At 40.4% G+C, this 13,258-nt stretch overlaps 1 protein-coding gene across 1 annotated transcript in view; it reads right to left on the bottom strand.

Moving 5' to 3' along the window:
• The window catches only part of drp2 (dystrophin related protein 2), a 77,619-nt gene that overhangs the window by 53,579 nt on the left and 10,782 nt on the right, over positions 1–13,258 (bottom strand). The gene's annotated exons all lie outside the window — the stretch shown is intronic.

The following is a 13,258-nucleotide window of genomic DNA, read 5'->3' as shown; positions in this document are numbered from 1 at the left end:
AAAACCACTAACAATACTGATAGAAACAAGGAGGGAATAACTCTCATCATTGTATAGGCAGCTACTATAATTCTGCATAAATACTGTAGCTGCAATTTTGCAACCACTATCATATTAACTCCTTAAGTCTGGTATTTACTTTTCATTCTTTTACTCTTTATATTATTTAATGATGTCTTTTTCTATGTGTCATCTTCATACATGAGTGACAAATAGTAACTGTAACTTTATTATTCATAACTATGACTTCAATACTCTTTCTTATGACAGCTGTGTGCATGTGTGTATTTTCAGATATGTGCCATGCCGTTTTCGCCACATCAATTCCAAATGCACCATAAATACTGCTTCAATGTTTGCCCTTTGCACAAAATATTTGAAATGGGTAAGAAAAGAAATTCAAGGGAGATCAGGGGGGACACAGCGATAAAAGCAATAAAAAGGACCAAAGCACCGGTTAAAAAATTTCACAACCCCCAGTAGTATGAAAGACCCAAAGGGAGCTTTTTTGTACACTACCTTCATTCTCTCCACGCTTGCCTCTGGTATATAGGATTTAAACTTTCAGTTAGAATCCATTAGTAATGCATGGGTTGTCCGATGACTTGCAGGCCCTCTGATTTGTCCACTGATCTGGGTCATATTTTAAAAAGGTCAGTGACCTGTTAACAGGTAAAAGTTCTAAATCAAATAAAAACATATTCAATTGATGCTCCATTTTAGGGGTATTGTGCACAAGCCTTTCATTGCCCCTGAGGTCTGAGCCTTTCTGAATTCAGGCAGCTGCTGTATATCAACATGCAGGTCTGCTCAAGCCAAAGTGTCAGGATACGCATTTGGGGAGGACTTTGTGGACTCTGCTATGAAAAGGTCAGCAGTTTACTATCCCTGAGGGGCATGACTGCATGTGGAATGAGTCATGTTGGAATGAAATACACTGGAAATTTGATCTTTTCACTGTGGTTACTGCATCTTTGTACTGCATAGTATTTCCATTAGAGCTGTCAATCAATTAAAATATTTCATCACAATTAATTGCATGAGTGTCCATTGTTCATTAATTAACTGATTTTATTTGCTCAAAATGTGTCTTACTGTGATATTTTTAAGTGTTACGGTTAGTAGTAAGTAAGTATGGAGTGTAACTTTATTGTATAATTACCAAAAAGAACAATTATTATCAAGAAATAATCAAAGACACTGAATTTGGCATAGTAATAAAATATCCTAAATATGTTATTAATGCATTGACCTTGACCACCTTTATTGAAATCAATGACTTCTGAATGTGATAACTATGTCGAGTTCAGTATCAGTTACCTTTCACTGGATTCAGCAAAGTTTCCGCACCATTTTAGCCACACTCACCACACTCATGACTTAAGATATAACCTGAGCATTTTTAACATTATGGAGTTGTTTTATGAGTAGGTTCCTGTTTCATTTCCGGTGCACATTCCTGCACACGGTTTCACACGGTTTCACTGACCAGTGGGTTGCAGTAATGTCCTAAGATATGCAGTGATGTTAGCAAAACAACAAAAGTCAGCTAGCATACAAATGTGCACAACAATAGGATTTATTTATTTATTTGTTTTATGCTTTTTAAATGCTTAATGTTGAAGGAAATGTATTCAAACATGTTTGTTAGGGCTCAAGGACACACGCAATTCATTCTGGCGAGTAATACACTATGTAAACAAGAAGGTTTGTTTGTTTACAAGCAATCTCCACAGGGGACGGTTCACCAAACATAGTTTGTTGATGTCCTCAAAGACTCTTAACACAACGGCCTGCCAAACATCTCCAGGTATGGAAACTAAGCATCTAAATAGGACTGGGTTTGAATTATAAAAAACAATTTAATGTTACATTTTATCATTTTTTTAAAACTGATCTACACTCCTCATATATTTACACTGCACTTTATCAACACATTTTCAGCATAATTCATCAATAAACCTTTTCGCAGGGTTAAAAAAAAAAAAGAGTCAGGATTCAAGTCATGGGGCTGAATGTAATTTCTACTCTCAGGCAGACTAGCAATGAGACGGTGCTTCTATCTAACACTGTTTGATACTGGGGGCTCACTTTTTGAAAAATTTGCTGAGCCTTCTGGTGGTGAATCTGCCACCATTATTGCTGTTGGCTGGGCACAAATGAAAAGCATGACAGTATCTGAGGAGAGTGGACGACTAGTGGATTGCCATCTGTGTTAATTAACTTCAAAATTGGATGATCCAAAAACAGCAATTGTTAATGTGGACGTCACTGTACAGTATATGTACCTGCAACACAGTATTGTGTCACACAGTGCTGTCAAAACAAATTGTTAGTGCAGGCTTCGTGGCACAGGCACGGCGAGGTTGAGAGACAGAGTCACAGGTTGCTGCTGCTGCAGGTAAACCAGGAACAAATAATGGAGAGAATTTATCTGCTTGCCACCTGCCAGCAGCATGAGAGATGGTTGAGAGAACCACTTCCCTTATATCAGTGGCACAGCTGGCACTGAAAGGGTGGGGGGGTGAGGTGGGGGTATACGAAAGCGTCCCACTGTTTCAATTACACACCAGAAGCCAGCACTCAAATATCATTATTCCTGCACATCAAAATTTGCCGGCACTGTCAGATCAGAGATGATGAGTGGGAGCGAGAGCAAGAGTCAGAAAGAGTGACTCTGCACACATCTGTAAATGGGGGTGGGGGGTGCAAACGGGTAAAATGTAATTGGAATGATTTTCAGATGACAGCCCAAGTGCAGCCAGAGGAAGACTTTAAGATTTGCCAGTGTGAGTGTAGTCATACAATGACAATTCTGCTAAACATAGGTTCGACATAGTGGAGTCTAAGAAAATAAAAATAACTATTTCAGTGCAACTGATCCTGCAGCATCGGCAGACCACCAGCAGCAATGTCATATCAGTGACTGAAAGAGGACTGTGAGCGAGGCCATTTGAATTTGGCACAGATGAGTTGTGACACATGAGGGATTAGGTATCACTTCAGGGATGCCTGTTACAGGAGGACATGTGGGAAAAGGCTTTGAAACTATATATAAGCATAAAAGACAGAAAGGTGAAATCAGACTTGTAAGTGCACATACTGAATTGATAGGCCTGTGTCAAAAAAAACCCTGTGTGAAGCTGACCATGCTGTCCCCTTGCCTCTTGATACCCCTCCAGCTCTGCTTGCTGTGGTAATTGAATAAGAGAGGAAGTGGTTTTTTTTCTGTAGCGCCTGCAGAACAGGCTCTAAGAGGCATGACTACACACACGCACACATATACACATACACACGACCAAAAATAAAAAATAAAAATAATAATTTGACAGGTACAGACACAGACAGTGTAAATGGAGTGAGGTTTCTGACTCAAATCGAAGCGAACCCAGACCTTGGATTCATCTCAGTAAGGTTGTCTATCAAAAGATGAGTCGACCCCTAGCACTTTTGCAAAGAAGCTTCAAAACACTTCACACCACACAGCAGTGATCCGATTCACACACTCATGCTGAAAAATTCACAAACAAACACACACACACACACACGCGCCAACTAACAGCACACTAACCCATCACTGCTACTTCCATTACACACACAGAGGGTGAGACAAATAGAGCTCTGCCTGTGTTGTAATGTAATGGAATCGTCGTCACATGGCGAGCGCTGCCAAGAACAACTCCTGCCCCGCTAAGCTGTAGAGAGGCCAGGCTAAAGGTTTGCCAGGATAGGTGGCTGACTGAAGCTATTTTATCTACACTGGAAACAGCATCATATTAATTTATATGCTATTTATGGGCCAAGTTCTGGTGCATTGAATTACTAAGAGATGCCTCAAATTTTGAGCGAAAGGGAGAGGGAAAGGTAAGGAAAGGACGAGAAGAGGAAACAGTGGGTGTGCTCTTCTATCAGTGTGAAGACTAATTTGATTTTAATCTGCATTCAAGTGTTTTTTGTTTTGTTTTGTTTCTTTTGTACACTTTGTACCAGAGCACCAACCTCTAAATGTGAAGCTAACTGTCAGGAAGGGGGAAATTCAGGACCCAAATGCAGACTACAGAACACAGGCTTTATTTTACCTTGACAAGGCACCGGAACAAAGAAACACAGCATTGAACAACGTGGACATGGGTTGACAATGACGCGACAAGAGACAATGGAAACACAGAGGTTATATACACATGAGGGAACGAGACACAGGTGGTGCAATCAAACACAGGTGAGACACATGAGGTAATCAAACGGGCGGGAAACTTAAAGGGATAGTTCAACATTTTGGCAAATTGGCCCATTGCCATAATCGCTATAGTCATAGCAGTAGGTTCATTACCTTTAATTGTAGGTGTAAGCTATTTTCAGTACGGCGGAGCGCAGCAGCTGGCTGCTCAGAGCTACGCTATGGAGGCTAATGGAATTTCTTGGTTTCCCTCATTAAACTCATCAAATTCAACATCCCAAAACTCCACAGCGCTTTTGTAGACAAGTTGTGACCTGCACAACCACCACGCTATGAGATAATGACGGAACGATACGAAACGGAGCCGTTTTCGAGGTAAATACAGGGTAAATACGGAGACTGCTTGCTGAAAAACTGTCCCTGAACGCAACGCGCATCAGCGGTTTTGTATGAATTTACCTCGAAAACGGCTCCGTTTCGTATCGTTCCGTCATTATCTCATAGCGTGGTGGTTGTGCAGCTCACAACTTGTCTACAAAAGCGCTGTGGAGTTTTGGGATTTTGTATTTGATGAGTTTGATGAGGGAAACCAAGAAATTCCCTTAGCCTCCATAGCGTAGCTCTAAGCAGCCTGCTGCTGCGCTCCGCCGTACTGAAAATAGCTTACACCTACAATTAAAGGTAACGAACCTACTGCTATGACTATAGCAATTATGGCAATGGGCCAATTTGCCAAAATGTTGAACTATCCCTTTAACAGGAAGACAAGGATCAGACACAGACTTCAAAGTAAAACAGGAAACCAGTACATAACAGGGAAAACGAGACAAAACACAACACAAAGAAACAGGACACAGAACTACAAATTAACACAAGAATCTACACAGGACAAGACAGTGACAAAACCCAAACTAAAAGCCGAGCCACAACGTGGCGGAGAACTTGGGGCATGACACTAACATATTACAGTTTTTCTCAGTCGCTTTGGTGCTTTTCTCAGATCAGATTTTCATATCTATTAGTTCAAACTCCACAATTTTTAGTCATTTGTGCACATCATCGTAGCAATTTCTCCGTCCTTTGCTGTATTACAGCAACCTACTTACAGTAAAGATTTGCCATATTTACAGTATGGTACTGTACTACAGCATACAAGTGGGAAACACTTTTACAGTATTGTACACTACAGTAATTGATGCAGTATATGTACTGTACATTACTGTAATATCGGATTGCAAGATAACCTCACAGAGATGGAAGAGGACCCTTTTTACTCTGCAACAAGAGGAAGACATTTGTGCAATGGTGCAAACAATGCCATAAGGTTGAGAGAGATACAAAGTGAGGATGACAGTATCTTTGGGAATATTGAACCCGTTTCAGTTGTTACAATTGACAGAGTGATGTAGATGAAAATATGTGGCCAGACAGACAGGGACATCTGGATGTGCAGGAATGAGTTACAGCACTCTGTAAGTTCAGTTACAATACTGCAATATTGTTTACAGTTGTGCACAGCTCTACACAAAGGGTGTTTCTTATGTTTGTTGTATATAAATGACTGTAGTGTATTTTTCTTTTGTACAATGCTGTGAACAAAGTAGAATTGCAAAGAACCTATGCAGTAAAAATGTGAAACATACGTTTTCAGTATCAGTTACTTCACTAAATACAAATGTGTCACTTTACTGTAGTTTTCACATGGCTGAACAAGTAGTGTATAGTGCTGTCTTGAGCATTTTCAGGTAGTGTCACCAAGATCTGACTTTTTTTTGCATCGGAAAACACTTAATAAACTGAATAAACTGTCATAATGAAAACAGTTTCATTGACATGAATATTGAGTAAGTGATGCTATTTTGCAGGTCATCTACTAGGTTTTGCAGTTTGTACTAATTGTTTTGAGAAATGCACTAACTGTTGTGCAAATGTTAATAGTGGTGTGAGAAATGCACCGAAGCGACTGAGAAAAACTGTAGGTGTTCTTTTGTTTGTTTCTTTTGTACACTTTGTACCAGAGCACCAACCTCTAAATGTGACACTAACATATTATTACCCTATGAAGCTGGTGTATTTTGTTAGCAAATCGTTGTCTGTGCCAGTGGACAGTAGAAGTAAGGATTTTTTTATACAGTAGCTACCTGGTGAGTGGAGATCCATTATTCATTCTCTTTCAACTCTGTGCTGGTCTCTATTTCCTGGGGGTACTACTAAGCTCTTTAGCTGCTAAATGCCCCACTGTGTTTACCAGCTAGTCACTCAGTTTGTCTCACTGCAGTTATAAGGAAATGGTGTACAGTGTTTTTTCTTTTTACAGTAATGCCTCTGCACTGGCAACAATCAGGGCCCATGGTATTATGTTTTGGGGATTGTCTGTTTGTCTGTACATTTAATCTAATCTAATCTCATCCAATCTGAGGTTACTTCTTGAAATTTGGAACAAACATTCACATGGACTCAATGATGACCTAATTAGTAGATGTTGGGGGTCAAAGGTCAACACCAAAGTGACCTCAAAGCATGTTTCTGGCCACAACTGGCAAATTTTCTACAGTAATTATCAAACAATTTACTGTAACTCAGGTGGATAAAATAAAGTGTATTTTATGTTTGTACTGTATTTTACTGTAATGGTCAAAACTACGGCATCATCACCGTGAGGCAGTAATTTTAGGATCACTGAAAACAGGTGCCTGACACAACTGAAAAAATATATTGTGAGAGTGAACCAAAACAGTACCAATCTTTATTTATGGCTGTGACTGGCTTTAGATACAAAGACAGTGTTTGCTATTTGGATCTATGTGTGGTTGGTTCTAGTCTTTTCATGGGATTTGTTGTGGGCAATAAGAAAATATAGAATATCACCAGATTCATCCTTCAAGATTGAGGTTGGACGCTAGAGAGTGCAATGAAGGTCCTCACAGGGATAGAAATAAATACATGTGTGTGTTACATAGTGACTCAGCCTCACGCCTTCACTTTATTAGGAGGTGGGTTTATTTCTTTAAGTGCTTATTGTTTCCAGTATAGATATACATGTTTGACAGAAAGCCAGATATGTGGTGGAGAATAACAAAAGGCCAAAATCACCACAAACAAAAATTGTTCATGTTCTTTTTGTGCTCTGTGTGTGTGATGGCATGTGAGTGTGTGTGGGTCTCTTATCTCAGACCGCTCAATAACACTCTTTACTGTAGGCTTGATGACAATACCAGTGCTAATCAATACAAATGGGATAATGGGATCCTGAGTGACTTGAGTGCGTGGCGGGCTGCTTCCTGTGTTTGTCCTCCACACAGAACAAGCTCAACACACGAACTCATCTGTTCAGCTTCACAGACAACGGCTCCAAGATTGAAAGACAGCCAATCTCACCAGGGAGCACATGATGAGATAGTCTAAACTGAGACCGGTTGTCAAAATGAGACGTATTGTCATTGAGGAGATTGTAGACGTTTTCATTTCCTGGATTAGTTTCATGCAGAGGATTCAGAGAAGATAAAATATGCAGCCCAACACTTGAGAGCCCAACCTTTGTTCTGGGTGTGAATACACAGATTCACACGGCAACAGCTGAGGTAACAATCAACATCCATGTGTCCTTGAAAACTGCACTGAACTGCCATGACCTCTGGCAGGGAATACAAATCATAATCACTCAGTTTTGAGTGTAAATACATGAAATTGTGTCAGCGTAACAAAAACTCTGTTGCATGATAATTATTGTGGTATTCCCACATTTCTTGACAGTTAACATGCAAAGTAAATAACGCGGTCAAATAGAAATTCAACTCCCCAATCAGACAAAGAGATTACCGAGAGAAGCTTAGTGCTCAGTTCGATGATTAATTAATGCATAGGAGATAGGAGCAGTGCTCTGCTGTTTTAGGAGAGAGAAGCTAGCTAGTGCGTTGCCTCAGGGCCCAGAGAAGCTTTGAGTACAGCCCTGCTGCTATCTCCTCTCTCTTCCCTCTCTCTCGCTCTCCCAATTGCAGAGATGTTGCGAGAGTATGCAAAAAATGCGAGGGTGTGTGATGGGCCACACTGACACAGCAGCTCTGCATTTGGTTGAAAAGTTCCCTATTCAAAGGTGTCTGAATATATATATTTTTTCTTTCTTTTCTAGATCTCGCGGGAATGTCACACTGCCTTAAATCAAAGTAGATTGCAAAGCTACACATTTACTGTCATGTTGTCACTCTTAGCTAGTTTGTTAAGAACAGACTCAGGTTTCTTCAGAGTGAAGAAATGACGATGGGGAGTTTGGCAACATGTTGAAAGAGAGAAGAGAGTAGAGCCAGGCTTGTCTGTGTTGCATTTCACTGCTTTCGGTTGTGTCGTGTTGCACAGTGGTTGCACTGCATTGTGTCACCACAGCGAGGAAGTGCACAGAAAGACTGAAGCAGATATCATGATCTTAAGTAACAAGTATGAAGATTACATCCATGGACCTTATAATGGTGTAAAATCCACTGTGTATGATTATTTTGGAACACACAGCAGTATAAACTGTCAAGGCTGCTTTGTTCTCGACATGAAATTGTAATTTGAATGCTATTTATATTCTAAATGCACAAATGTGTAAGTTTAGCTGTCAACAAAATAAAATAATATACAGCCAAGTACCATAAATGAACAATTAATACAACAGAATTTGTAGGAAAAAATAATAATAATTTAGGACAGGAGGGCTCTGGATTATGAGGTAACAGCACCACCACCATGAGTCACAGCACAATATCGCAATTAACTAAAACCCTACACCTAATCACATTTATTGTAATCACATTTCATCATGTAATACAACTGTTTTGCTTAAACATGTATAGAAAAAAATCTGTTATCTGTTAAAAAAAAAAAAAAAAACACCACCAGGAAAAACAAGCAGAGGGCATCCTCACAAAGAGCTTGGAGGAACTCAACTGACATTTCTCAATTTCAAAGTGGCGATGGATTTGCAAATGCCTCACGCACACTATCACATTCAGAAAGGAGCCAGAGATTGTGTGAAGAAGTAATTTCTCCACTGGCTCTGTGCAGCTCAATTCAGCAAACCATGAAAGTCCCTCTGATTTTGAGTTTTGTTTCAGACCTTTGCTCCTGCATTGTTGTTTTAACGCTGTCGGCATTTTAATGCAAGCCAAACCCGTCCCGCTGCTGCTCCACGTTTAAAGCTTTTCACCAGCAACCCACAGGAGAGCTTTTATTGTAAAGCAGCCACGGAGAGTACCGACTTTGTTCAATTTCACTTCTCATGCATCTGAACCTGAGTTTGTCTGTAGCTACACCCACCGCCCAAACTCACAGAGCAACGCGTGGAGGTTTGTCAAGAAAATAGATTGTTGCCTGTTGCACTGCAGCATAAAGATGGAGAACAATGTCCAGGCAGGTGAACTCAGATTATCACCGACCCCAACAAGAACAAAAGAATATAATATTATCAATATAATCAGAACATGCTTTTTTCAGCCTGAAAAAATGTTGCACTGTAACAAGTTGACCCTGAGCGCTTTTCTCTGCTTATACAGAGAGTAATACAACATTAACAAAACATGGACAATCTTGAATCAAACACTGTGAAGAGAAGAAAACTACAGAGGGTGTAGGCAGAAGTGTGCTGCTTATACATATCAAAACAAAAACCTGAATCCTTGACAAACTAGATATCCTAAGTTTACCTTCACTCACTGTGGTTCATGATGTATGGAGACCCACGTGTGCCTGTGTCACTCACATGCTCCGATCACAGCACAGTGTACCACACATTCCCCAGTCTAATGGAAAGTCAACATCAGTCCCCAAACACCTGATCACTGTCACTTGGAGCAACTACCATCTCTCACTTGGACTGATCACGCTGTGTGGACCAAATTAACGTAGCCCACATGCATTCCCTGGTGGTCCCAAATCACAGCAGTCGGTAGGTGAACAATTTCAACTCCAATATCAATAAATAATGTGGTGTGATAGCTGTGGATTGTAAAGAGACTGTGAACGTTTGCCAGCTTTTCCTGGGTTTCTCTCTCTTTCCGCTTCTGCTTGTTTGGATTTCCTGCACAGTAGGGGCAGAGTGTGTCGTGCGTGATGCATTCAGGGACTTCTCTAGTGGTGGAGGAGTTTTACTGATGCCTTGCCTAAAGCGTTTCATCTAACAGCTGTCTAACTGAGATTTGTGGGAAACACACTTGATAAGTGACGAGATCAGACCAGCGACTGGGGCTGTTTCCCACAACTGGAAATACTGTCCATGTGTTATCATTTACAGCAGCTCATGCCCACTGGGAGGTACACTCCTACGACAAATTCCTTGCAGCTGTACAAGGTAAATTTACATGTTTGTTGCTACAAATCACAATATCAGGTCAAAAAACAAGAATTATTATACCTTTAATATGTAAATTTAAAAAAATCACATTGCGTGTTAACATCAGAACCACTAAATTGTGGGGTGTACAATCAGCAAACTGCACATGGGGTGCTTGTTTGTGCCAATCTGGCTGGTCTGAAAATAACTTTACACTTAACTTCACACTGCTGGCTACAGGCTAATTATCTTACACTGATTAATCCTGCTTGCTTTTGAGTGTGAGTTTGTATAAAGGTGACTAAAGGCGACTCCAACTTTGAGATCGCAAATCACAAATAGAAGCAATTTACCAGTTCTCAGTTAAGATGGAACATAAAGTTTCCACAATGACATTATAATAATGAACGATGCTGTCATTTGACCAAGAAAAGCTTACAGTAGATGTGTAGTGTGACATTTGCACCTTTATTGTAAATAACAGCTCCACAATCATTTAGATGATGCACTGACTTGTAACAGGGGTAATTATATCTCTATTGATTTCTGTCCCCAAATACCGACTTTTACACTGAGTAGCTTGGGTTGCCAGGGAACCATTTAAAGCAGATATCAGCTTCACGGCCGTTTCGGCTAATGCTGCGTTCAAGGCAGGCTTTTGAAACCGTAAGTTACAGCTTCAAGTCACAACTACGACTTGGTAGCGTTCCAGGTAACCCGTAGCTCGTGTTTTTACCGTCCTGTTGTCTGTGAAAGTTCCCTATAACGGCCACTCGTAACTTCCGACCCGTGAACTCGTACCAGATCGAACTGGTATGACTTCACAGGAAGGAAAAACACAAAGTACGAGTTTCTTTGAACGCACCATGAGTTAGCAGCCCCCGCCCTTGTCAGGCATCAATTGGTCCTCGTGCTACGTCACCACATTCACGCGCATCCCTTGGCTGCACACACAGCCCTTCATGCCGTTCTCTCTCCTCATTGGATAACACTTGTATCCCACAAGGAAAATTTTCTCCTCGGGTTACAGCAGAGCAGAGTGACGGAGAGACTCGTGTTTAGGCTGAAATACTTCATGTAAGTGATTGCTGACGGAAAATAGGACTATTTAGGACTTATATTAACAAAAACATTCCACTGATATCTGCTTTAATGCAAGAAGTGAAATACACTTTATGGCACAAATGACCAACTATAGATCTTAGGCCGAAGATGCTAGATCTGTAAGGCATCATGAAAGAGGAGAACAAACAACAGCTCCTACATTTTATTACACAACATCTGTGGTTGTCAGTCAATCAGATAAGCTGAATAACTCAACAACGTAATTGCTGCTTTGCACTGTGATGTTAATTTTGTTTTTGTTGCCTGAGCAATTGAAAGGCTTTGTTTTTCTTACACAAGGAGTTAGCCCCCTTCCTTTACTTTCAACTGCTCCGACTTGGAGGCCACACATCCTCTAATTATCATGTTTGCCTGCAGATGCCGCTGTTCCCGTCTTGCGCCAAAACTTACGAAGCCGTGCTTTACGGACAAAAACTGAACCTGGTCCAGAAGCTCGTCCTCCTCTGCATCACAGTGACTCATGGCTATAATAAACCCACATTCAAACATTTTATGCTGAATCATGAGCGCTTCCTCATTGTGCTAAGATCTCAAATGGCTCTGTCACATAAATAAATACAGTACAGCCATAGGTTTAGAGTTATACAGATGCCCACAGTATGTACAGTCAACACAGGACCGAGTGTGTCTGGTTAAAGTGGCTCATGTACTGCACTAAAGCTCACTCAATGACACTACCATTAGACACTGTGTACTGGTATGGAGAGATGGGAGGGAATCTTGTCCATTTAAATTACTCTGTCAGATGCAAACACAGACACACTGATGTATAGGAACAGGAGATATGCATGAGCAGACATGCACTGGACTAAACGGGAAGCTTTTTTTTCATAATGTGTTGTTAGTCCAGCAGGAAAGAAGAGACACTTGGAAATAATAGGAGGAAATATTCATAAAATGATCCCAATCCAATCTTAAACCAGGCTGCTTTATGGTCTGTTTGAGTTCAGCTTCAGTACAGTGCGTGCACCATTACATGCTATGGTTTGTACATTTTTGCACAACATTGGTTTAAGGTGCTATACAAACTGTAAGATTATCTTGTATTGAGGCAAAACATAAACTAACGTGTGACATTTTCACGTTTTCTTTTTCTTTCTTTTTTTTCAATCGATCTCAATAAATCCAGCTTCTTTCTAAGCAGCGAAAAAATAAGAGAGTTCAGGCTGCAGGCATCATTAAAGTGTACTGTATGTTTTAGATTTGAAAACATTTTGCTGATTCACAGGTATAGAAGAACTGTTTAATAGTGCCTGCAGTGGGCAACATAAACCACTGGGTAATCTGCCTGTTACTGAGCCAAGTTTGCAAAATTCATGATACTGTAGCAGCAGCACAAGAGCCTGAACATCAGTGCTGTGAATGTGATTGATTATAATCCATCTGTACACGCAGGTGTACTGGCACTTTTAAAGACACTATATTTATCCCAATGTTCCCATCATTAAAAGTTAAAACACTGCGCCTTGCTTTCTCTGTAAATTTGACTGACACCTTTATTAACACTAAACAAGCAGGTGTTAAAGATCAATTTAGATTTGTAATATCAGTTGACACAAGAGTACAATTTAAGTTAATTATGATCCAATGTCAAACCTAAAAAGCAGTTTTTCCATCTGAATACACTGTACTTGTCCTCCTTTGACCTC

This window comes from Trachurus trachurus (assembly GCF_905171665.1).
Source record: "Trachurus trachurus genome assembly, chromosome: 10".
Classification (NCBI taxonomy): Eukaryota; Metazoa; Chordata; class Actinopteri; order Carangiformes; family Carangidae; genus Trachurus; species Trachurus trachurus.
This window is presented reverse-complemented; position numbering and strand designations above follow the sequence as displayed.